The sequence below is a fragment of the Chroicocephalus ridibundus genome, chromosome 6 (assembly GCF_963924245.1).
Source record: "Chroicocephalus ridibundus chromosome 6, bChrRid1.1, whole genome shotgun sequence".
Taxonomy (NCBI): domain Eukaryota; kingdom Metazoa; phylum Chordata; class Aves; order Charadriiformes; family Laridae; genus Chroicocephalus; species Chroicocephalus ridibundus.
Window position 1 is genome coordinate 72,565,372 of NC_086289.1, and position 25,408 is coordinate 72,590,779.

At 39.8% G+C, this 25,408-nt stretch overlaps 1 protein-coding gene across 2 annotated transcripts in view; it reads left to right on the forward strand.

Annotated features, from left to right (window-relative positions):
- Nucleotides 1-236: 236 nt before the first annotated feature.
- The window catches only part of NAALADL2 (N-acetylated alpha-linked acidic dipeptidase like 2), a 477,589-nt gene continuing 452,417 nt past the window's right edge, over nucleotides 237-25,408 (forward strand). The window contains exon 1 of one of the 2 annotated variants that reach the window (XM_063339333.1): nucleotides 237-296. The gene's annotated coding sequence lies outside the window, so the exon portion shown is untranslated. Of the gene's footprint in view, nucleotides 297-336; nucleotides 379-25,408 lie in introns of those variants that run through there. The other variant, XM_063339332.1, reaches the window with a different exon arrangement.

The following is a 25,408-nucleotide window of genomic DNA, read 5'->3' on the forward strand; positions in this document are numbered from 1 at the left end:
GGGGGCGGATTATGGGGGGCCTCGGGCAGGGCAGGCCCGGCGGCGGGAGCAGCCCCCCGCGCAGGTAGGGACCCCCCGAGGTTGAGGGGAGCCCGGTCGCTCCGATGATGGAGCCGAGGGAGGGCATCGCGCCCGCAGACTGCCCCCGGCCGACGGCCGCGTGCCGGGGTGGCCCCTGCTCGGCCGCCGGCGCCGCGCCGCTCGGGGAGAGCGCGCTCCCCGCTTTACGGCTGCTGAAAACCTCCCTCGGCGGGCGCGGGGCGGCCGTACGGCGCCGGGGCACCCGGGGCGGGCAGGTAACGGCGGCGCGGGGAGGAGGCGGGCGGGCAGCGCGGCCCCGGGGCGGCCGGGACCCGCTGTGGAGGCGCCGGACCCCCGGTACCGCCATCTTTCTCCCCCCTTCACCCAGCGGGCGGGAGGGGCGGGTCCGTCGGTGTGCGGAGACCCGGCTGTCAGCCGGGGCTCGCCCTCACGCCAGCGCCGCAGGCAGGGAGGGAAAACTTTGTCAGAGCGAGACAGTTTGGTGGGTGTTTTTAGAAAAGTAACTCTGAACTCGGTAAATAAAAAAAAAAGTATCCGGGAGCCCGTCTGGGGGCTCCGCGGGTGCCGCTGCCGGGCGCCGTGAGGGGAGAGGGGAGCCGCGTCCCGCCGCGCGCCGGCGCTAATTGCGATGTGCTAATGAGGGGAAATTGAGCGGGGCGGCTTTAAGTCAGCGCGGTTTGTCTCTCCTGGCCGGGTGGGAGGTGGGTTTGCGGTATAAGAGGTAAATGTGCACCGCGAGGGTGTCCGACATAAAGATGGTCAGTTGCGTGCTCCCGCCCTCCTCCATCCTTACTCCTGAGGTGCCGCCTTGAATTACGCCGAATATTTTATTGTTTACTTTCCGTTCGCTTAGCTGTTTTTGAGAAGTATGGACCCGAGCTTTGCCTCGGCTAGGTTTAGAAACTCAATTATGTGTTAGGTCCTTAAAACTTTTAAATATTAAAAAAGAGAAACCCGAAAACGTAGGGATGTGTGGCACCTTGAAAACTTTCTGCAAGCCGTAAAGACAATGAACTGGACGAAAGCGTGCGTTCCCCTCCTTCATTTTGCGCACATTCAGGTTATCCGAAACACACATTGAGTAATTTCACAGGTTCCCGTATAGGATAACGCTGCAGTCCTGCTGCGTGATCCACGGGGTCTTGGTTTCTCCATCCGTGTGGAGCTCCTTGGCTTCAGTAGGTTTCTGTACGGTAGGTTTCCCTTAACTTCAGATAGCCTCAAAATTGTAATTAAAACTGTAAAGGCGACGGAGTTGACACTTGGAAATGGTGCTGAGGTATCTTGCTGACTTCAGCTGAAATTTGCAGCGTTGTTGCTGAGTCATCTGGACAGGAGTATTCAGGGAAGAAATAAAGAATTTAGATTTTACCCTAATATGAACAGCCCGTTTCATGTTGGTTTATTTATTACTTGGTACGTATTTCTTGCATTTACAGGCAAATTTATTTGTTCAGTGGTTAGCATATGGAAAGCATTATATGACTGAAACTGTAGTGATGCCAGAGTCCTGTATATCAAGCAATGCTATATATATTTTTAGAATCTTAATCTAAAGAGATTTTATGAGTCCCAGTGCATCTGTAATCCAGCATTTATCTCCAGTATCAACAAAATGAAGACTAAAAAGTATCTTCTGAATTTTGCTCTGGGATCATGTTCCTAGAAGGTGTCTTAAGGGTTTGATAATCTCCCATAAAGTTAATCACCTGAAGCAAGCCAAAGAATGATCTCTTGTAGCAGACCTTTTGCAGTTTTCTACAGTTGTAATTTTTAAATTAAAAGCGGTAGAGCTATGCACAAAATGTTTTCTTTAAAAAGAAAAAAATCTGCAGAAAATGGCTTTTCTCCAAGTTTTGCTGTGGTTTTCTTGTTTTAAGTGTCTATCTAAACTCCACATTTTTTTTTTTTCACATCCTTAAAATATTATGGAATACTTTTACATTGTTGAAGGTGTTAGGTGAGACGATATTAACGGGCTAAATTGCTGATAATGAGGGAGTACCTCTGTTTGTGCTAATGAGAGGCTATTTTGTTTGCTTTGAAGAGTTTGGTCCAGGTTATCTAAAGCAGAAAAACGGATTTAAGTGGTAAAAATGTGAGAATTGTGTAAGTCGATAAAAAGATGTTCATGAGTGTCACAAGCTGAAGATTTTTTTGTGGTAGCAGCTCCCAGTAGTCATGCTGAATCATATGACTTCCCGCTCTGTTAATCTTCATAGCTGAAATCTTATTCTCACTTACAGTGGTACATACCTGCATTATTATTTTTTTTTTCCCCCCCTTCTTAAATAACCTCGGGGTATGAATACAGACTAGTCAAAAATAGACCTTTAAAGTGCTTTTTCTGCCTCTTAATAAACAGATTTATTTCAGAAGAGTAGTTCTTAGTGATGCACGCGTAACCCTCCAGGGAATGTGTGCTGTAGCTCTTCATTATGGTTAATCTGTCAAATAGACACCTTCTAGATCCTCAGACTTTTTCATTGGTTCTGGAGCTCCTACTCTAAATGTGCTTTTGTTGGCCAAGGTAGCGTTCCTGCAGTACAATGTATTTCTTTAGTAGGGAATCAGTGCTTAGACTGTTGTGCCTTTTGGGTTCTTTTCCCCCCCCCCCCGTGACATTTTGCTTTAGCGTTTAAGCACATGCTTCTATAGAATATAGATATATCTTCTTCTTCTTCTATAGAATATATCTATAATTATCTATCTGTCTATCTAGTAATCTATATATATCTGTAGTTATAAATGAATTTATTAGGAGTATGCAATGTAATGTAAGGAAGTCGTTGATAGGTGGCTCTGAATTAGTGATAAAACTTCGGGGTTTTGGGGTCCTGTAAGTTCCCTCTCTGTGCAGAATGCTCTTTGGGTTGACGATTTGTAAAACAAGGGTCACAACACTTTCCTGAAGATAGCTGTAATTAATCCAGCTATGAAATATAGGCGTGATCTTCAGCTGTGAGATATAGGACAGATACTCAATGTCTGGTTTTTTTGGAGGGGCAAAGTTGTTTCTTTTTCCTGCCATGTGGAGATAGTGTGGTGCCATTTTTATTTTTCACTGGGGTTGGACTTTTGTTGTGTGTTTGATCTGTTGGAAGAAGTTGCTTTTTGTGAGGATTTTTGTTTGATTCCTTGACAGACGCATCTCAGCCTAAATTGGTAACTGCTGTCAGGAATGTCAGTCATATTTTTTCTAATACTATATGCCAGAACCTTCTATTAGGTGGCCGTGTACAGAGGGGACCAACTCTGTGTTTATATCTTCCCTATAGGTTGTTGTCAATCCAGCAACCACTGGGGCTGTGTACGGCCTGCCAATAGCAGCCACTGCAGAACAGTTTTGCGTTGGTGTGAGGAAATGGACTTTTATGAATATAAAATTTTGCACTAGCACTTCCATGGAATGCGCACCACAGCTTAGTTCATGAGACCGCTATGTTGCCTACCAGTTTCTGCAGCAAACTGCTTTGTTGATATTTTTATTTGAACTTTCTGTGTGATAAATTTCTGAAACTTACGTATGTGTTCGTTTGTTTGCAAACCAAACTTCTTTGAGTTGATATATTCTAAGCAGGATGTTTCTCCTCTCCCTCTGTCCGTTTATATTTCTCCTCCAAAAGCATGGGTAAGATTGCTAGAGCAGTAAAGTAAGCACTTGTTTTTTTCCTGATTTCTGTGGTTGCACGTCATCTTGATTTTTATTTTTAAAGTCATTACTGGTTTTAGATTTGGAAATTTTAGATTTCCAGAGCATGTCAGCAGAAAAACTTGCATCAAAACACATAAGTATACTATTTAGCAGTGGAAAAACCCTGATTCTCCCCACTCCTCCTGTGCACTTAAATCGTAAAGTGAAGTGAGGAGAAGAAATGTTTTCCTCTCTCCTGTTTGTTCCCTCTAATTTTCTTTAAGATTTTCATGTTCCTTAACTGCATTGTTGAAGTGGTTGAGAGTTGAAATTTGACGTGGAAATTGCCTCCGTTGAGAAGTAACTCAGTGTTCTGACTGAGTTATGATCAGGTAAAAACAATGCACTCTATTCTTGGAGCCCTAGCAACATGTGCATTAAAGCACTTTGTTTCTCCTCAAATATGCATCTCCTGGCTCTGTCAGTTGTGTATGCTTGGTTAACATCATTGTGCAGGGAAGTAGGGAAGTAGGAAAGGTCATTGTTCGTTCTACAGTAACTATGTGGTGAGTACAGCTCTTACAGCCCAGGATGAGTGCAGAAGAGCAGTTATTTTCTATGAGCCATCTGCTAGCCATGGCACCTGTTCATCAGCTGGAATCCAGCAGGGGAAATAAATGTTAAGATTCGAATATCTGAAAACATAGTCAAGAAGTAATCAAATAAAGGTTCACAAACACTGTTCTGGTTTCTTGTGCAAATGTGCTTGCAGTGCTGTGTGAATATCTGAGAAGCACAGAATACGTACAGGAGCAGAATAAAAGTGAGAATGTGCTATTGTTCATTACTGATCCTTTATTTGTGTTGAAGATCAATATCCTGACTTTACCGGCATTGGCTGTTGACCTCAGTGAGCCTTGCCTTTTAACTCAGGCTGGTAACTCTCTGTACTAGTAAGTGCTGCATTCCTCCTTTATACAGAGCCAAAGGATTCAGCCATCATACAGTTCTTCTGTAGTTTCCGCTTGAAAATCAGCGGGAAATGCCACCCAAGCACATGTGTGTAGGGAGAGATATAAGAGTCATCTGGGAGGTTGAACTGGTAGGATCGCTGGGTCTGTTCCTTTGTTTTCTTGTCACTGTTGGTTTTTAGCTTCTCAGTTAACTATTTTCCATGTAAATATGGATTAATTTATGGGCGATCTTAGGGAGAAGGTTTAATATGATCCAGTCTATACATGACTGAGCGGAAATGTACGGCATCTTTGTTTTTGACGTATGTGAGATCACTCCAAGAATACTCTGTCAAGTTTAGGTGTTCGTACTTCAAGGATGATATTAAAGTCAAAGAGAATTCAGGGAAGAACTGTAAGAATGAATAAAGGTTGAAAATAGCTCCAGAGGGAAAAATTCCAAGAGCTCAATATCTTAAATATTATCAAAGACAAAGGCAAGGAGGGACTTGATTGCAATGTTTAAGTGTATACATTGTGAACAGAAATTCTATGGTGAAGCAGAAGATGATGGTATAACCAGATCCATTGGCTACAATATGACGCAGACAGATTTGCAGTAGAAATAATAAATGCATCTCCAGCAATGAGGGTAATTTATTGCAGGTTATGGTAGGATATTCGTCAAAGGAAAATTTTAATTTAAATGTGATTATTTTTCCTTTAAAATGTACCTAAATAAAAATTCCTTGAGGGCCTATGTCCATGTTCTATAGAAGTCAGAGTATGTGATCATAGTATTCTTTCTGTATCTAAATACATGAATTAACATAAAAAGAAAATAATAAAACATGGTTCTTTAACCCAGGGTACTGTTGAAATTGGAATGGAGCTGATAGGTGACTCAAGGCTTTTGAAGTGCCTAAAGTGCTTGGAAACAGTGAATGTGTTTTAGAAGTTTTGTACTGAAGATTGCTAAATCATGTTGGCAACAAAATTCTTCAGCAATGGAAAGATGTCACTGCGCTCAATTTCTGTCTTAGTAGGGATTGGCCATTGTCTGTAAATACTAGATTAATGTGACAGCTGCTAAGATTCCTTACATGTTTTCGTGGAAGTACTGTGGAAATAATAAAGATGGTTGAAGTCTAGAATCTGAAAGAAAGATGAAATTAATAATAAAAAAATCCTGCTGTCACTGAGTAACTCTTATAGAAGAGAGCACCTGGGCTGCTTTTAGAAAACCGCTGAGTACAACAGGCTGGTTAACAGAAGAGCCTTCTCTGTGTGTGGGGGAACTATTGGAGGGTTTGCAAGGAGGGATTTTTAGATCCTGCAGAGATTTCAGGGAAATCTGTGTTATAACGTATTATCTCTTGCAGTGAAGAGCCAGCAGGAATGTTCTGAGTTTTTCGGTGTGCTCGGTTTTACATGCCTTTAGCAGGCGATGCTTTCAGGTCTTGGGCTTAGTGGAACTGTAGGCAGCATAAGGAGAAATAAGAGAACTGTAAATCAGAATAGTAAAACCTCTTCACACTTAAGTTTGACGGGAAGAGCAGAAATCAAGCTGAAGTGCCAGTCAGATAAGATGCAACTGTTTTGTATAAACTCTTCAGCTTTTTGTAGAAGATTCCAGGAGTCAGCCTTCAATGTTATGAGCGGGTCATCAAAATAAATGAAAAGGACCCAAGCAAACCCAGATCACTCAGTGAAACCAGTCTTTTTGCTTTAATCTCTGAAAATACTGAAGCAATGACCAGAGGATTGATTACAGCTGGTTTGGTGAACAGATTCATGTATACAATGAGCACCAGCTGGTTATAATACTGCAGCAAATTAGAGGAGGAAAAGTCTGCAGCTGGAAGGATTTTCAAGAGTCTGAAGGGGATTGTGCTTCTTGTCTCAAGTGATAATGTGCAAGTATCCAGGAAGTTTCGTGGTAAATGCTGAAGAGAAGGCTAGGTATTTGTTGGAAGTCTTGATCAATGTGAGAGTTGGAGATGTGTGCAAAAGTGGTTTTCTTAGGGCTCAGTCAAGAAATTCTAAGCCACTTACTAGTGAGAAACTGTGCAGTGAAAAGTATTTAGTGGCTTAGAAACCAGTGGGTGATGGATGTATGAAGTACTGTTGGAAAAAAGAAAGGGATTCCAAATGTTATAATTGCAGGAAATCCTGCATGAGTGCCTGTGCAAGGTAGAGATGTCTGACCATGCATTGTTTGTCTCCTTACAAAGTAATTCATAGGTGTGTACATACTTTCCTCCTTCAGGACTGTTTTTATTTTTGAAATTACTATTTCTTGTCTTAAGTTTATATTTAGGTATTTTACTTAATGTTCAAAGTAGCTCCACACAGGTTCTACCTTTTCTACTTTGTATTTATGGTTCATGTTAGGGATTCCCTAAATTTTTTTCAAGCTTTGTCTTTGTAATGGCGATAAAAATTTAGCTTTTATGAAAGAGAGGGATTTTTTTTTTTATGCACTGACTTAGGCGTAAGACCATTGTTAATGTGTGTGATACAGGGTGGTATAGGCCAAGTTTGTGTTTTGAAAAGATTAACTTTGGCAAAGCCCTAACGAGAAGTATCTGTGTGGAGTGATGGGTGAGAAATTCTTAAAAATACATTATTTGCAGAAAGCCATGTGTATACTGGCAATTTCCAAGTAGAGTTGGGTGTATTTATCTGCCCATTATAGTTCTTATTTTACGGATGAATATGCTAAGTGCTATTCAGAATTATTTGGCCATATGTTCCTGTTTTTATGGAACTTCATTTTGCATGCTCTTTATATAAATAAAATTATTCTCTTCGTGATGGTATGTAGTAAGAGGAAGAGAAAAGAATGTTATTTCAAATGTTATACCTTTTTGCAAAAGAGCAGATGGTGTTTGTATGTGGGGCTTCAAGTAAGTTTTACACTTTGAAGCTACTGTTTTATTCCAGATTGTCTAAGTGAAATTAGCGTTTCTAGCTGTTCCGGAGCATACCAGGTTATATTACACTTGATGTCAGTCAGTGTGTTTTAAAGTCAGTAAAGGCGTGGAGTTACCTTGATCCTCTGTAGCTTTATTTCACTGTATTCTTTATATAGTAAAGATTGGTGTCCGTGTGCAGGCAAGAGTTGTTGGCAGATGATTAATTTTCTGATTTGTCTTTTAATGTGAAATTTGAAATCCAGTGGTCATGCTAATTGTGGGAAAAAAACAAACTAATTTGGTTGTGATGTCTCAGCGGAATTCATAGGTGGAACTACAGGCTGCACTGAAACATTAAATTATTAAACATGCCTTTTAATAAATGTGTTCTAAAAGATTTACATCCATGAATCACAAACATCATCTGGGTGAGACTAAGGGCAGGGTTTTACATTGTATTGCTGTCTAAATTAGTTAATTGTCTTTCACTGTTCCCTTGCTTAGTTGTTTGTTGTGTTTTTTAATGACAGTATTTGGGCATGTTTAACAACATACTTTCCTTGTGGTGATTTGCTTCAGATAACTTGGGTTTAGAACTATTTTAGTAGGAACAAATCCATATGAACTCTGGCACAGAAATTATTTCTTTCATGAATATTTGAAAGTGTAATTAAAGGGTAGCAAAGAATATTGAACTGCTTAGATACACACCTTATATCTACAACAAAAAAAGGATTAGGTGGGGGACTCACAGAATCTTGTAATCCTCCTGTTGATAATCTTCCTTTTGATACTGGCTACTGCTGTGGGAACTGTCGCAGAGCATCTATGGGATGAAGGAACTACTTCTAAGGAGGAAATTGGAACCTTGGGGATCACCTGTATGTGCAAGTGACATGTGCCTCTGCCTAGTATAGTAGACTCTGTCTGAGGCTGAATTAAGGAAGCCTAACAAAATATAAGTGGATTTACTCATTTAGAAGGTCTCTGAGAATATCTGTGGAAGAAAATAATTGACAGATCAGGCTGCTGCTTCCCTTAATTATTAAATGAGACAGGTGTGATGCACTCGTCTGCATTCTATAAATGGGACTGTAACAGCCATTCAGACCATGCATTGAGGGGAGGGCGGAAGGAAAAAAGTTCAGATTATAAAGGCAAGATAGTTACGTGGTGTCAGAAATGTGCCTCTGGAATTTTTATTTTAATAGTGAGGTTCTGTGTTACTGCATATTTTTACTGTCTCAGTTGAGAATCAAGCCTATACAATATTGTTTATATAAGTGCTTGCACAAGAGAGGCCTATGTTGAAATATTCGGAGACGCCTGGTCTTGTTTTCAGGCCAAAGTGTGGGCCCAGAGCTGACATGTGAGCGAGCATATGTTCGACATGCTGAACTACTGGTTATTCAGTCTTCTCAGTCACAGACAAGCATGCAAAAGTATCCAATTTTCTCCTGGGATGGAATGAGAACAAATGCAAAGATATTTTTAAATCAGATTGAATTCTTGTTTTCCTACCAGCTAATCAGATGTATTAGATGCCTGATGAGTGTCTGCTATTTGAAAAACAGATACGACATGGGCAACTGTGTCTGGCACAAGCCAGATGGTTTGATTTTTTTGTCTTCATGGGAATAGTAAAAAAATACATGTAGTGAGCAAAGAGGCTGTGGAGAACACGGTGTTTCCGGGGGGGAAAAATTGCATTTCTAGTTCTGATCAATTACCAGACTTCGCAATTTTAATACAGAGCTTTTCTTGATTACTGAGTTGTGGCTACTTTCCACTTGCTTCATCCACCTACTTGTAATGCTTTGAAAATGAATATTTTGAGACGTGCTTCGGCACTTTCATCCTTGGTCAAAAAAAGTTGTGGTTTTTTTTTTTTTCTTCATGCTTTCTAACAGCTGTTTTTCATAAGTGTGTGTGTGGAAAAATACTAATTTCCCATGTGGCCTAGCTGGCTTTTCTGCACTGTTAATACTCCACCATAACAAAAAATGATTCTGTGTAGACACTTCATGTATTTTGTATGGCAGCACTTAAGTCTAGATTTTGAAGTTGAGTAGGTAATTAACTTTGAAAGTTTAAATTCACTAAATTTGCATGTGAATTTTACATGGGTTTCAGTTTTTAAACCAGTTGCAAAGAACACTTCAGTCTTCTAGAGCAAATAAGGTCTGCTCTGTGGGGAAAAAACAGAATATATTTCAAGTGAATTTTTTTATTAACTTGAATGTTCAACAGTCCAGCACTTCAGGAGCGAGAAATTCCCGGAAGGAAAAATGTTCCTGGGAGGTGTGTTCAAACATAGGATACTCATGTGGCACAAGTGTGGAGTTTTCTGTTGTTTGGCTTTTTTTGTAAAGTTATTTTTTTTTGTTGGTCCACTCTGTTTGCAAAAAGGAAGATGCTGCTGTTTTATTTTGTTGAGTAAGGTACAGATGGTTCTTGCACATAAAAATTATCAATGTACCGTTGAGTATAGGGAACTAAAATGAAATACACGTTTTCATATACATAGTGGTTATATACTCAAGTATGTTAGCACACAAGAACTTATTTATGTATGCGCAGTCTTGATCAGATAGCCTTGTGGCTTCTGAATTTGAAAATAATTCCATTAAGGTTGTAGAGAATATTTATAGGAATTTTTCTGAGTCTCTATCCTAAGAGGAAATCTGAAATGTATTAACGAATTGTTAATTTCATAGGGACTGTATAATTTGAAGAAATATTGAATTGTTATTTCAAATTATATGCAAGTAACCTGAGATGCTCTCCCTTTTGAAACAGGTATTAGTGTTTCTCTTAGGCGCTGTATGTATAATGTTAAGGTTGAAACATGTTTGTTGTCTAGTTGCTAATAGATCAGGGTTCAATAGAGTTGTCTTTGTGTATTAGTATCTGAGAGCAGATGTACTGACTGTCTCTGTGAGGGTGGGGTGTGGTATAAGGGGGCTATTATCCAGTCTTCCTTCCAGTAAGAGACTTGTGTTCCAATACATGAAAGGAGGGGAAAAAAGTGCTAGTGGATATCAAATTATAGTTGAATGATTGTAAATAAAATACTTGCTCTTGATGCTGCTTCTTAATGGAGAATTGGTTTTTGTTTGGTATGTCACTCAAGCATAAACAAAAGATTTGGAAAACTTAGTCTTCTTCCATCTTTCTCAAGACTAAGTATATTTTTGAAGAATAATACTGATGTATAAGGACTACTTTCTGCTCTTTGTTTGGCTTATTTGGGTTTTTTCCCCTTTATAAAATAAAACACCTTTCTAGTTGTATAATGTGCTCTAAGTGGCAAAGCCTAAGTAATTTATTCCTTTTTCTAGCAGATACTGTGTGTGATTCAGTTTTGAAGTCCAGTTCTTCCTACGTTTAACAGAGACACTTCTTCTTTCTTTTTCAGTTGAAAGGAGTTAATTAATGACACTTTCTAGAAAGATAAGATAGGAGTGTTACTGGGGAAAAAAAGAGGGGGGGGGAAATTTCTTGACCTTTAGTGCATAATTATTTTTAGTACAAGTTCAAAAGTCTGAAAATCACTGATGTCCTGAGAAGGCATAAAAGTGCCTGTGTAAAAGACATATCAAAGTAATTCAGTTTTTCAGAATTGAAATAAATGTGATTTAAAGGGAAGCTGTCAAGATGCTTAGATCTTAAAACCACATTAGTGGAAATTTGGTTTTTATTCTGTTAGAACTCTTGTATTTACACTATTGGTTCCAGAATAAATTAACTGAAAGCTGTAGAAAAGCTTCAGAGATTATTATTGCGGTGCTCTCTAGGGAATATTAATCCATTTATTGTTTATCCCTTGCTTTGGAGGAATTCCATCTAGAAACTTTTATTCAGTTACTTTGTGCAATGTGAAGTATTACAACCTGCTATGTGAATGTACCTCTACTTAAAGTGCAGATTGACACCGAGTTATACGGGTTTATGAAGAAAAGTGAAAAAGAACAGAGTTGTCTTTGAAACTATGTAAATGACGGACCTCACAAACTGGCTTAAAATGTAGGTCTGACCCTTGTCCTGATTTGCTTGGAGCAGAAATTTGGGCAGATATTTTACAAACAAAAGGAAGCCAGCAGTCTGGCAACAGGTAAGACTGGAGTAATTCACCGATGGGAATCTAGACAGAGGGATCTTCTTGTCTTGGTTAGCTAAATAACTCTACCTAGGAACATTCTTTAGGCACCAAGAAGTTCATCAATTTACAGAAGCTAATGTAAATATTACCTCAGTCTTTTCCTGGTAATCTTTTTAAAATCGGAGCTTTTCTTAAGACTTCATTTCTGATAGTCTTACAGGCACTGACCGTACCGTAACAAGCAATAGTGTGTGTGATTTCTTTGTTTCAGAATGTTTTTTGATATTGTGCTATACTAATCGGGGTCTTCAGAGGTCTGCACTGTGTCTGTTACTTATTGCAGCAGGTTAAAAATTAAAAGGGAGTGCCAGTGAAAACTAATTTCATCAGGAGTACTTTCTGCAGACTCAGTCCTAAGAGTCGGGTTTATCAGGGCTTAATAATAAGAGCAGCAATACTAAGTAAAGAGGGATTCGGTGTTTACCCAAGATACTGTTAAGATGAGAGATTTCTGGAGCTTTTCCATGATGCGTTTTTGAAGGCTGATAGCATTTTTGTAGTACTTGTGTCTTGGGTTTTTTTTTTTATGTATTCCCTTGGCTGTGTCACATGGACTGAACAGCAGGTCAGACTTGAACAAAATAAATACACACTCCCTACAATTTGCAGAATTTTGCAATGGGATGGAATGAAGTTAAACTGTTGGAAAGTTTGTGTTTTTAAAAAAAAAAAATTGGTCTTCCTTTAATGGATTATAGATTAATACTGCAAATATTTTTTTTTTAAAAAAAGCCTTCTACTAAAGTACCTGCCTGAATTTGTAAACTTTTAAATGATTTTCATTAGCAGCCTAGTGTCTTTACATTGTTTAGAGGTGGAAATCTGGACAAGATTTATTCCTCCCCTCAAGCCGCTAACCTGTGTTTCTCTTCAGGCTTCTTCTGACACTGTTTTAAGCCCAAGTTTCCAGGGAGTGGATGTGTGGGTGTATTAAGCAAATTAGAAGACTTTACCTGCACTGTGTACCAATCCAAAATGAGCCTGAGGTATCTGGTATCTGAGGTGTTGGGCTTTTGTAGTGACTGCTTTAGTCAAGCTGATTTGGGGGCAATGAAACTTGGATCTCTGGATTTACATCTTGACCACGCAGTGCTTAAGTCAGGGCTCATGCTCAGGAAAGCATTCATATTTGAGATTATATGCTTCCCTCAACTAAATTAACAAATTAATGAAGAACATTTGCTGAAATCTCACTGACTTCACTTCTTAGTGAGAAGATAATTACTTCTTTCATGAATAAAGATGTGTGGTCACTGGCACAGTCAGATGACTATGAATGTTTCACAAGTGTCTCAACCAACATATGGGTTGCCCATGTAGCGCTCTGAATGCTTTAAGACTTGCTGATGGGAACAAACCTGGTTCTCACACGTGCAGGGTCCCTTCCACGCAGTCCGTATTCACACAGGTTGGTGTATCCCTTGCACGAGAGCAAATACTTGGATTCTTGAAGTGAATGTGATGTACAAGTGTACCATACTAATGTGAGAGTACAGAACTTGCACCTTCTTACATCAGCAGACATCAAAGGCATCTTCCAAATTAATAGTAAAAGATGATGTGGGGAGGAGAGAGCAGAGTCTTTGTTGTCTTGTTACAGGAGTAGAATATGACAATACAGAGCAGACTTGAAAAAGTTGCGCTAGAATATTGAGTACCTCAGAAAAGTCTGAATAGTTGAAATGCATTGCCATAGTGTGAAGCAAGGCTGAGATTCAGTAAAAAAACCAAACCAACATCCTAGCAAATGAAGTTGGAATGCATTTTTATTGCATTCTTAGCTTCAGGACTAGCTTTCTGAATTGGATTCCTAGTTAGAATTTGTGAAAATTTTGTAAGTAACAAAGATTCATGAATAGTTTATTTCAGTTTGATTTTTCCTGATTTTTACATGAGTATATTAGCTTTACGAGGCCTTTAAGGATTCAGACAGGTTTTTTTTCTAAAATTCAACTCGTATTACTATCAAATTTTGTTCCCATTTAACAAGCAGAGACATTATTTAGCGGAGATCACTAGGGAGCTGCAGCTGCACACATCTGTAATTCATGCCTGTTCTGCTCCAGACATGTCTGGTGTTAGACCTCAGTGGACTTGAGTTCAGACCTGCTGCAGATTTGGCAGTTTGAAGATAATTAATTTGGTGGAAATAAACGTGTGAAAAGACTTTGAGTGTTTTGTACTGCTGTTTTGACTAATGGAGGCTTGACTAATACAGGTTAGTTGTGTCCTGGTTTGTTTTTCTCTCTCTCTTCCCCCCTCCCTTCCCCTTTAAGTCACATGATAATGCTTTGACTGGAACAAGTGGTCACTAACAGGTAAATTAGTCAGTTTATAGAATGAGTCCAATCTGAGAGGTGAATGAAAAAATGTAAAACCCCAACCCCCCAAACCCTTGTTTATATAGTGGTTTATAATAATATATTTATGTATTACTGAAATATAGTTTCTCCAACCTAGTTTCAAGTTAATGGAAAAAAATATTTCACTAGGGTCAGAATTAAAATACCAAGAGCAGAGCTAATACTTTATCGGAGTAGAAGTTATAGAATTCTGCAAACTCTTTGTGGTCAAACCAGCATTACGTCTGTGTAAAGTAAAGCAGGATTGATGCTGTACAGCTTGACTACCTGCTGGAGCTACTCGGGAGGCTGTTTGGTGCTCTGAGGCTGCAATGGTGTGGAGTCCCTGTGTGCTGATTTTTCTGGTGTTGCTGAATGTGTTAATGGGACCAGGACACGTTAAAAGCAGCTTTCCATGAGTTGTAAGCCAGGAAATGGAAAACTAGTAGCTCAGTTGAAGCTGGGGATAGGCTTTTGGGGAGCTCCTTAGCTGACATAATGTGTTCTTCTCTACAGTGTGTGGCTATTGGAAATGTGGGCACGGGCTTGAAGAAAATTGTCTCAGCCCCCCCCCCTTTTTTTTTTTTTCCCTTCTCTTTTGTAAATAGCCTCTGGTCACAAGGAAAATGTTCATAATATGAATATCTAACTAGGCACAAGAGGGAATGACATTGGATTTGGAAGACTTGGTCAATATTCAAATATAGCCAGTGTTCCCCTCTATGGCCTTTGCCAGGCCATTTTTTTTCCTGTGCTTTTACTTTCCAGTCTATCAAGTGAGTGATGTTAGGCTGTCTTTCTAAAGAAATTTCAGAAATTGCAGTAAAAAGCAATGAATTAGATCTAAGAATTATAGTTTTGTTTAGTCGTATGACTTTAGAAACCTTATTATGTCACTCCAGTTATCAGCCAAAACTATAATCTCATTGAATGAATGATGAAACTTATTCTCAGTGGCAATCAATGTCTCAAAAATGAAATATGTGGCAAGACAGTTCCTAGGATAATAAAAATTAAAAACGACAAAGCAAAGGCAATGTAAATAAATATGACCTTGTTACTTTGTGCACTCAGGTCAATGATCGCAACAAGCCTATGCTTCTTTGTGCTGAATATTCATGGTTTGAATAGGAAGGCTAAAAATGGATAATTATGGAGGCAATGACATGTTTTGTCAGGCTGTTTTAATATCCTTTGGGCTGTAACTTAATGCTGATCTAGTAGTAACAACATCATAGTGTCTCCAGCTTCATGTGAACTGTAGTTCCTGATCGATGATAATGCATTCCACTGTGACTTACGCTTCTCGTGTGCCCAGCTTTAATGTGTTCTTCGACTTCCCCTCGCAATGGATCTTCTAGCATAAGCTCTAACTAGAATAACAGTAATTGAAAAATCTTTTTTGATAATGAGGAAACCTCTGCAAATATTCACAGCATATCACATAAAATTCCTGTGTCAGAGTTGCTTGGGGGACAGGTATTTTTAGTCAAAGATAAATGTCACAAAATAGATCTTCTGTCAGAAGGATGCTTTGGTTCATCACCAGGGGCAGAAAAACTTAAATGAAAATCACATTTTTGGATCTGTTTGTGTTCAGTTAGATATTTGTATTCTGTTTTCCTTGTGAGCAGAGGGTATTTGGAAAAACAAACAAACAAAAAAAAAACCCAAACCAAAAAACCCTCAACCTCAAACACTTAAGAAATAGGAAGTCTTGTTCCAGAATGGATCACTGGGAGGAGCTGTTCATTACGACTTTTTTGTGTTAAATCAGCAACAAAGGAATGATGGAGCCAAACTTACTTTGCCATAAGTGGGGAACACTCTCTGTTTGTAGAAAGTGATCAATGGCTTTAAAAAAAAAAAAAAAACAACCCAAAAAACCAGGAAGGAATGGACAACAAGTTGACTATGAGCTAGCAACAGCAGTGTGCCCTTGTGGCCAAGAAGGCTAATGGTCTCCTGGGGCACATTAAAAAGCTTGTGGCCAATAGGTTGAGGGAGGTCACCCTCCCCCTCTACTCTGCCCTGGTGAGGCCGCACCTGGAGTACTGTGTCCAGTTCTGGGCCCCCCAGTTCAAGAAAGGCAGGGAACTACTGGAAAGAGTCTGGCAGAGGACTACGAAGATGGTCAAGGGACTGGAGCACCTCTCTTATGAGGAGAGGCTGAGAGTCCTGGGTCTGTTTAACCTGGAGAAGAGAAAACTGAGAGGGGATCTCATAAGTGCTTATAAATACTTCAAGGTTTGGTGTCAGGAGAATGGGGCCAGGCTCTTTCGGTGGTGCCTGGCAACAGGACAAGGGGTAACGGGCACAAACTTAAGCATGGGAAGCTCCACCTAAACATGAGGAGGAACTTCTTTACTTTGAGGGTGGCAGAGCCCTGGCACAGGCTGCCCGGAGAGGTGGTGGAGTCTCCGTCTCTGGAGATGTTCCAAACCCACCTGGATGCGTTCCTGTGCCACCTGCTCTGGGTGACCCTGCTATGGCGGGGGGCTCGATGAGATGATCTTCAAAAGTCCCTTCCAACCCTTGCCATTCTGTGAGTGGTCACTTGAAGCGAAAGGACTAATTCACTAAAACTGTAAAACTTTTATTGCATATTAACTGTAAAATGGAAGTACAGTTAGGCCACATCATGTCCAGTGGGAATGCGCTAAATGGGTAGGAGTTGTACAGCTGTCCATTAACACACAGGAGAGCTCATGAGTTCCAAATAAGACAAAAACCATTCCTACCATTGGACTACTGAAAGGACCTTTTTTAACAGTAATGCTGTTACACCTAGAAGGTAATCCATCTCATAAAGACCATTAGTATTTGTATCCTGATATGATAGAGTGAAAGGGGAAAAAATCTCTTTGTAAAAATTCTCCACCACTATCTCCATAATCTCTACTTGAGTGAGCATCAGCCAAGTGAGAAAATGAAAAATTATAACCTGCCAAGCATCAGTGGCAGACTGAAATGATAAAATTGCAAGTTAATAACAGTGATGCCTCAGAAAAATTTGCTGGCCAATTGAACATTGCTTTATCCAAGGTCATATCTTGCAGCTGATTATCTTTAGTAATTTGCAGATGAGGACTTTCTACCTTTCTTATGGCAAGTGAAGATCGGGGAAATGCCAGGTACAGTTTAAAACTCAAGGTTGTCAATCTCTTCAGATCAAAAGTAAATCATGTTCCCTGCTTATTTGCTTAAGACTGGGCACAGGAATTATTTCCATTGTAGTGAAGTGGGACGTCTGTGCTATCCTTTATGGCAGTGAGAAAGTCAGCGTAACGTGAAAACTCACAGTGGAGTGAGGCTGATGAAGGGATTGAAAGTAAGAGAAACTAAAACTTGTCAGAGTTTCTTCTGGAGCAGACTCTTGCCTAACGTTCATGTGATGATTTTTACGTAATAGTGTTAAAAGAGATTATGTTGCATCTTTTTGAGGTTTCTTAAGGAATGTGAACCTATTGCAGGCTAATACACAAGACACGCTGTATGTGGAGTCCTGTGAAATAACCAGCATGCTTTACTGGAATTCAAGGTGTGAAAATTATTAGTGAACTGTAGCAGCACTTAATTTCCTCCAGCACAGTCTACACAATCATCTTAACATTGCAGAGTGAACCTTGCTACATTTGCAAAGCATTGGCACGCTGTCACTTATTTAAAATAGACCATTCTTCAACAAATGGAACGTATCATTAGTTTATGGAAACTCCTGCGCTGGGAAGGGCTGTGCAAGGAAAACCCTCCATGGTGTTGTGTCAGTGTGGTTCTGTGGTCCCTTTAATGAAGGCTATGCAACAACCTGATATGCTGAGTGCACGCTGTGGTTCCAGGGAGGTTTTGTGGTCTGGTGGTTCAGAAATCTTGTCTGTGGGTAATTGTTTTTCAACCACTGAGTTGTTGCTGTGCAGAAAGGAGCGCAGCACTTCTGTCTAACACGGAAAGCGAAGGGCACTTCTTACTGGAAGGTTGATGGAGTACTCTATTTGTAACTGCCCTGTTTTCTAACCATGTAGGTCTTTTCTGTCATTAAAATAATAAAAATACTTGAGCAGCTCTATTCAAGGACTCTCCAAAGGCATTCATTTTTATTCCTGTATGTGTGAGCTTTGTCAGCTAGGGCTATTCTGTGTTGAGATGGCCAAAAGTGTCGCTGGAGGGCTTTTCAAGAATGAGAGGATTAACTTGCAAAGGTGTTACTGGCGATCGTTAATGCTCACGGTGGTCAGGAGCCTGGGTTGAAGGCTCAGCCTCTAGAACCAAGTCATCTGGGTGTTTGCTCAATGGGAACGTGAGCTGAATTCCCAGCAGTATTTCCCAGCTTTGCGTGGAAGTCCCCTATCAGATCGCTCATGTCCTGTCTGGCTTCTGAGATCTGACAAGATTGCAGCTTGAACTGTTTAATTTTTCTCGCTGCCATGTAATGCATCATATTGAGTTAGTTCAGTAGCCCTGATCTAATGCTTACTGCAATGAAACTGTAAATGTATCAATCAATACTTATTTCAGTAAACGTAAAGGAAAATGAAAATTCTTTTGACAACTCCTGTCTGTTTCGTTATCTCTCTTGTTTTTAATTGCAAATCTGTCTCCTAAAGTTTCCACACTTCCTTAAAATTTGTAGCTTGTCTTCTTTCATACACATCAGGCTGATGCCAGCAGCACTGTCCTCTCCCAAACAAGGTTCCATCTCATGCATTAGGTTAATCTGCTGCATTCCTGCAGCAGAAGGAACCCAAATCTTTCCTGACATATCCAGGCAGCTGGACCTAGGAGCAAAAATTTCAGGGAATGTGAGACTTCAAACTTGATGTTTTATCGGGTTGTTATTTTTTTTCCTCAACGTAGTTTCGCTTTAGGATATTTGCAATGCAAGCAAAGCAAAGAAGCTTTAGTATTGCCATTCTCTAGCATCACTTGGTCTTATCTAGTGCTATGTGATGTCTGATATGCAGACCCTGACAGGCAGTGCTCTGTCCCAGCCAGCCAGAGCAGCAGTTGTTGGATGATGTTTGTGTACAAAGGGGAATGTCTTCACTGAAGTATCACGGAATATGATATTTTTCCCACTTATACTGCTTTCAGTGTATGCAGGAAAGTGTGTATCTGTGTGTAATATTTCTAAGTATACATGCTTTCATATACACTCTCTTCCCACCATTTTTATGACGGTATAAAAGAGTCTTAGTGGAGATTAAATTCTTCCCCTTTTTCTGTAAATCATACCTTTAGTCAGATTTCTAGTGTAGTAGTTTTCTTTTAATGTTGCAGATACTAAGAGACAGACATACAGCTGAGAAGAAGAAACAAAGCATAGAGAAGATAAATATCTGGACACAGCTAGGCATGAGTTTTTCTTCGTACCTCCCAGAACAGAACTGGATTAGTTGTCCCTTTCTTCTGTTTACAGCAGCAGTGTTGGTTTAGACACTTTGTTCTGCATCCTCTCCATGGGATGACAGGACAGGACACAACTTTCTTGTGCTTGCTTATGTACAGCCAGCTGTGTGGATGCATAGTACTCTGTGGATAGAGGAGAGAGCATCCGTATCTTATGACTTGCAGTCATAAAATTGTGATTCTTTCCAAACTAAGAGAGGGTGGAGCAGGCTCTTCTCCAAATGAGGCCATTTTTGCATGCTGTTGTGAAGAGAGAGAGGTCGACTCTCCTTTTCGTGTTTCAGGAAGCTTAATGCTTCTGCGCTGCCTTCAGCCAAATGCTGGTAATAGGCTTTCTAAGGGAACTTTTGTGCAGTGATTCATTTAGCAATGAAATTGCATGTAGGAAAAGTGGACTTGACCAGGAGAAAGGTAAGGTTAAAGCAAGTATTTAGACTTTTTTTTTTTAAAGCTAGTCAGAGTAGATTAAGGCCACTGAACACACATTTAATACTTTAAAACAGAATCACAAAGCTGTACTTTTTTCCCACAAAAGTCTTCTAGAACATTGTACATGTATTAATCAACACTTATTTTAAAGCCTCTCTTGTGGCAGGTATTCCTGTATGAGGGTTCTTGTCTTGTAACTATGCAAGAAATCAAAATTGTTCATTTAATTGACCCCTTTGGCCTTAAAATGAATATAAATACTTGCAGACCCTTGTTTTTTTTCTTGTTTTGTTTTCTTTTGAAAACATTATTTTAAGGTACCCGACCCTGTGATCGTACTTTTCTAAGTTTTGTCTGGTAGGCCTGTTACTTTCAGAGGCTGATAGTGAAATGATGGGAGAGATTTAAAATAGATTTCTGTTCTGAAGCCTGTGTTGATTATTAAAGTATGTGAAGAGTTCCCTGACCCATTACAAAATATTCTTTGGTAACAGAAAGCATAATGCATTCTGATGACACTTATAATTGCAGTACTTCCAGAACAATTACCCTGGTAGTTCATTTTCATATTGTTGGGAATCATATTTGCATGTTATATTTAATTGAAAACGGCATGCTTTGCTCTGTGCACATCTGGAAATACTCATTGGGTTTAACTTGAGAGCAAATGTTTATTTACTTCACAGGTAAGCAAACATTTAGCTATCCTGACAGGAGAATGCATTTTAATATCACTTGCGTGTGATACTACATCCCTATACAGCTGCATTTTTCCAACTTAGAGCCAGTCCAAGTAGTGGTGGATACTGAATGCTTAGATTTTTATTCACCATATCAGAATCCAATGGTGATGAAGTTTTGAATTGTGCCAGAAACTGATTTGTAGTGAGATGTTGGCCTCTATGTCCTCAGATTCATTTGCTGATGTTGCCTCTCCTCAGTTAAATTATACACTTTTGTAATAGGTGAGGTTCTAGCTCAGTACTTCCAAAGAAAAAGGAAACAGATCTCAAAACTTGGAACAGTTGCGCTTTGCCACGATAAAACACACCCTTTCCTTTGACAAAGAGATGTTTGTGAACTTCTCCTATGTCACTGAAGACACCTGGTTAATGGAGTGGCAAAAACTGAAGTAGGAAGGCCATCTCTGTAGAGGATGAACAAAAAGATAACAGGGTGGTGGGCTGGTACAGAACAAGGAGGCAGATTCATGAGTGAAAATAAATTTAAAAAAACAAACAAACAAAAAAACCAAAACAAAAACCAGCCAAACAAAAGACCGCCCCAAAACAAAAAAGTTAAAACAGTGATGTCTGGGTGGGTGTAATTTGCCTGTGTTAAAGTCAGGCTTGTAAATTAAAACTCGAATAAACACAGCTTTTCCTGGGATGGATTTGGGCATTCTAGAAAGTCTTTTGAATAGAGTTCGTCCTATATTTTGAGGTTAGATTACCCTGATGAAAATAACTTCTTTGTGTGCTTTCTGGATATGTAGTTTAATCGGAGTGTCTTGGAAAGAAGTGTTGGACTACTGTGAGAATTTTCTTGGTGTGATGTCTACATACTTTGTTTCACAGGAGAGGAGGAAAGGGCTGTGGTCATTCTCCTTGTGAATGGGAAAGAGCTACTGAAAGCATGTTTTCAACACTAGCCTCTTCTGTGTTCTCTTTACACTGGTAATGTTACTGAGGTTAATGGTTTAATTTTTTTTTTTTTTGCTTAAATTCGCAGCTAAAAATACTTTCTGGAGTGTGAAACAATTGTTAAATTAGCAGTTATTAATATGCAGTGATTGTAAGTGAAAGTCAGGCTGGGTGTGGACGAATTCTTAGTGCATGGAAGTCAGTGTTATCATCTGAGGTCAGTTTTTCCCTGTTATGTTATCTTCCAAAGGCCTTCTGCTTAACAGAATATAATGACTTCTATTCCAGACAGCTCCAGGTACTTTATTTTGTACACTTCTGAATCCTTCCACTGTGCCTTGTCGTCAGGCAGACAGAATGCCACCCTGTCCTAGCACTGCATGAGGCTACCCCAGTTTAACTTGTGATACTGCTGGAACTGGCAACAGGAGCGAAGGTTTTGTTGTATGAACAGAACTCGTTGGTATGTCCGTGGTTGGTTGGTATGTCGAGTGAGTAGTAGCTAGATAGGAGCTCATTTTGGTTGTTACCAAGCTGGGTGGCAGTCATTTGGCACGTAGAAGATACTGAACTAGCCAGTCTTCCTAAGCTCTTAACGTCCATTGTTTTAGGGACTAATTTTTTTTAAAAAAGCAGTGTTTCTTCCAACAGTGCATACTGCTTTTTTTGTTTGTTCAGGGTAAAAATGTGTGTGGCCTTGGTTTAAAAAAAAAAAAAAAAAAGGAAAGTACAAGATCAAATTCCATTGCATAAAAGTACATCTGAAAAGTTAAGTAAAAATCCTTTCCTACAGATTAAGACTGCTGCCTTTCTCCTCCCTTTTAAACATTTAAACAGACTCTTTACATGCTGCTTAAGCCTTCAGGTCAAAGTTACGAGGTGCTTTAGCCAGGCTGGAGTCTGAGAACGAGACCCAAACCAGGACAATAACAAAATGACACAAAGATTGACTACACTGTGCTTGCTGGATGAAGTGAAAACTGCTGAAATATAAATCCTATATCCTGGGATTTCACTGCCTGCTGGAACTAATCTCATTAACTTAAAACCACCTGAGGCTTAAGAGAGATATATGCTGCCGTGAGAAATTATATTTATCTCATCCTAGGGGGAAATCCTTTCCCTCCCCCAGTTTACCTTACTTTTGACTTTGTCATTCTTGAATTACCAGGTCATTTCTCCCCCATGGGAAAGTCGTCATAGCTCACAGCAACGCAGTTATTGTAGCTGAAGTTCACTGCCGTATGAATGCTGAGATCACTGTTCAAGGTTTTGCTTCTTAAATAATTTCCTAAAGAAAACAAAGATTGGAAAAATAATCCTATGATATGTGTTAGCAGTTTACTTAAATAAAATTCCTTTAGGGTTATGGGAAAGGATTCCAGAACTAAAGTCATGGCATAAGGAAAACAGCCTATTGAAAATATTTAGGTGTTTATTGCCATTGTAAACCAAATATTGAGTTTTCTTTAACCAGAACAGTTTTAAGAGATCGGTTGCCTGTGATAACTGGTAATTGGATGCAGGAATGTCAAATGCAGGGTTGGAGTTGTAAATGCAGTGAGCACTGCCAGAGAGAGCTGTGTAATCGTGTGGTTGATTGCTGCACTTGGGGTGAGACTAGATCCCAAATCTACATGCAGTATTAAAGTCCAGCCGGTAGAAATGCTCCTTTTGACATTGAAGGGTTTTGGGTGAGGCCTTATTGGACTTTGCAGCAAGGCAAGATGACCTGGTTCAAGTGTCTTTTAATGTTTGTCTACTTATGAAAAAATAAATGAATCAATATTGAGTTATTCATTAAACAGCTCAAACATAGAATGATATTAAGAAAAGTAATACTGAAGCTGGATTAACTCTGAAAACCAAAAACTCAAGGCCTGATCTCTGAGCCAGTCTGCAGAAAGCTTTATGCAGTGAAAGCTTTTCGTGGTGAGCCTGGCCCTCAGCTCCCTGCTTCCAGAAGGGAGCCTGGGGTACGTTTGACTTGTGGAGGTGGAAATTACTTGCAGCTCTTCTGGAGTGCCCTAAAACCAGCTTCTTCCAGTGAGTGTTTCCACCAGCGGACCTGTGGCTGGCATCCTGCTGCTGTAACTGGTGATGTGGCTTGTGAATCTTAGGATAGGCAGCGAAATGGAGGTGCTGGTTTCAGTGAATAAGAGAAACGACCACTGAACAAAACTACACGCAAGTTCTGTAAAATCCAGTTCAGCTCAAAAGGCGATTTGTGGATTTGCGTAACAAATCTGTCAAAGTTCAGCATTAATAGTGGCTTATTATCCCCGAGTCACCATTTTAACCAGCAGCCGGTGATAGTTTATGTATAGGGACAACACTAAATACAGTTGCAATTGCAGACCACTTAAAGTAATAAGAATGAGAATGTAAGGCCCTGATTCTAGTTTATCCTCGTGGTATGAATGGAGAGCAGGACAGAAGGTTGCTTTGCCATACTGGTGTCTGTCAGTATGGAGGCCAAGATGAAGAAAAGGTTTCAATTTTCAGAATGTCCTTCTTCCCTGTTACCACAGGCAAAAGTGATGTGTGATGTCTTTGGTATAACTGGAGTGCTGAATCAATGTTGGACCCTGTTTCTCCCGTGAAAGTCATGGACAGCAGGAGCCTCATTGAGGGCCACATGAGGAAGTGCAGAGGATGCTCTCCTGTCTTGTTTTCCTATCTTGAAAACAAGATAGGTTTACACATTCCAGCACCAAAAGAGATCTGTTCATCTCCTAATTTACCCCCAAAGCCGCCCTGTTGTTTCAGGGAGGTTGTTTGGAGTACAGATTAGATGAAACTTGACTGAGCCGTGACGATGGTAAAATTCGGTGCTTGACAGTACAAGGAGGGTGTTTTAGGCATAAATAATGATCAGTGAATTTATGAGGAACAGATAGGATGATGGTTGAGTCGGGGGACGGTAGGATAGTTCACTAGGGGGTTTTGGTTTGCAAGGGTGTTACTTATTTCTGTTTGGACCTACAATTAATGCTTGATTTAGCAGTTTCTAGTAACAGATGGATATGAGCTATAACAATGAAACCGTTTCCAGCAGTGTTAATAGCAGCTCAGGTCAATTTGTGGTGCAGGTAATCAGGAGTGTAGTGCTCTTCTGTTGTGGCTTGTTCAGAAGCCTACCTGAGTTCCTTGATAACGGTACAGCAGTTTATTGTGTGAACTTTAATTTTATATGCGAAGCAATGAAATGTTGGAGTTAAGGTTGGAAAAGCCAAGAACAAAATGCAGAGAGCACTCCAGTGTTTTAATGGACTTTTGTCCAATATCTGGTTGTTTCCAGATATTTAAACGTCTTGGAACATACATCAATAGAACAAATCACTTGTGAACGCCCCATTAAAGATGTTGACGGGAATACAATGAAATGCGCATGAGCAAGTAGTTAAGTGCATTCATGTAACTTACCTGGCCAATTTAGTGCTAATTATGTATTGTTGTGAGATGTAAGTGAATTTGGCCCAGTGTTTTTGATGAATTTTATTGAATAATGAATAAATCAGTGAAGGTATAAATGATTACGGATATTGTGTTGCTAAGAAGAGAGGCTATAGTGGCGTATGCTTGCTGAACTCCAATGTTACGTTCCTCTTCAGTCCTACATAAATAAGTGCTGCGTATTCTAGTTTATTTAGTGATGGACAGGCTGTTAATTCTTAAAATAGCTAAGGAGTAGGAACCTGACACCTTGAATGATTTATGTGTTTTCTTTGTAAGGTTGTTTCTGTTTTGTAACCTTTAAAATGTGGGGTTTATGAGTGGTATCATTAAAATTTATACTCCCTCTAGTATGTGATGTTAGTCATTATTGCTCTGCTGTGCCTCCAGATCACCTGTCTGAATTATAAAGCAGCCTTCCTT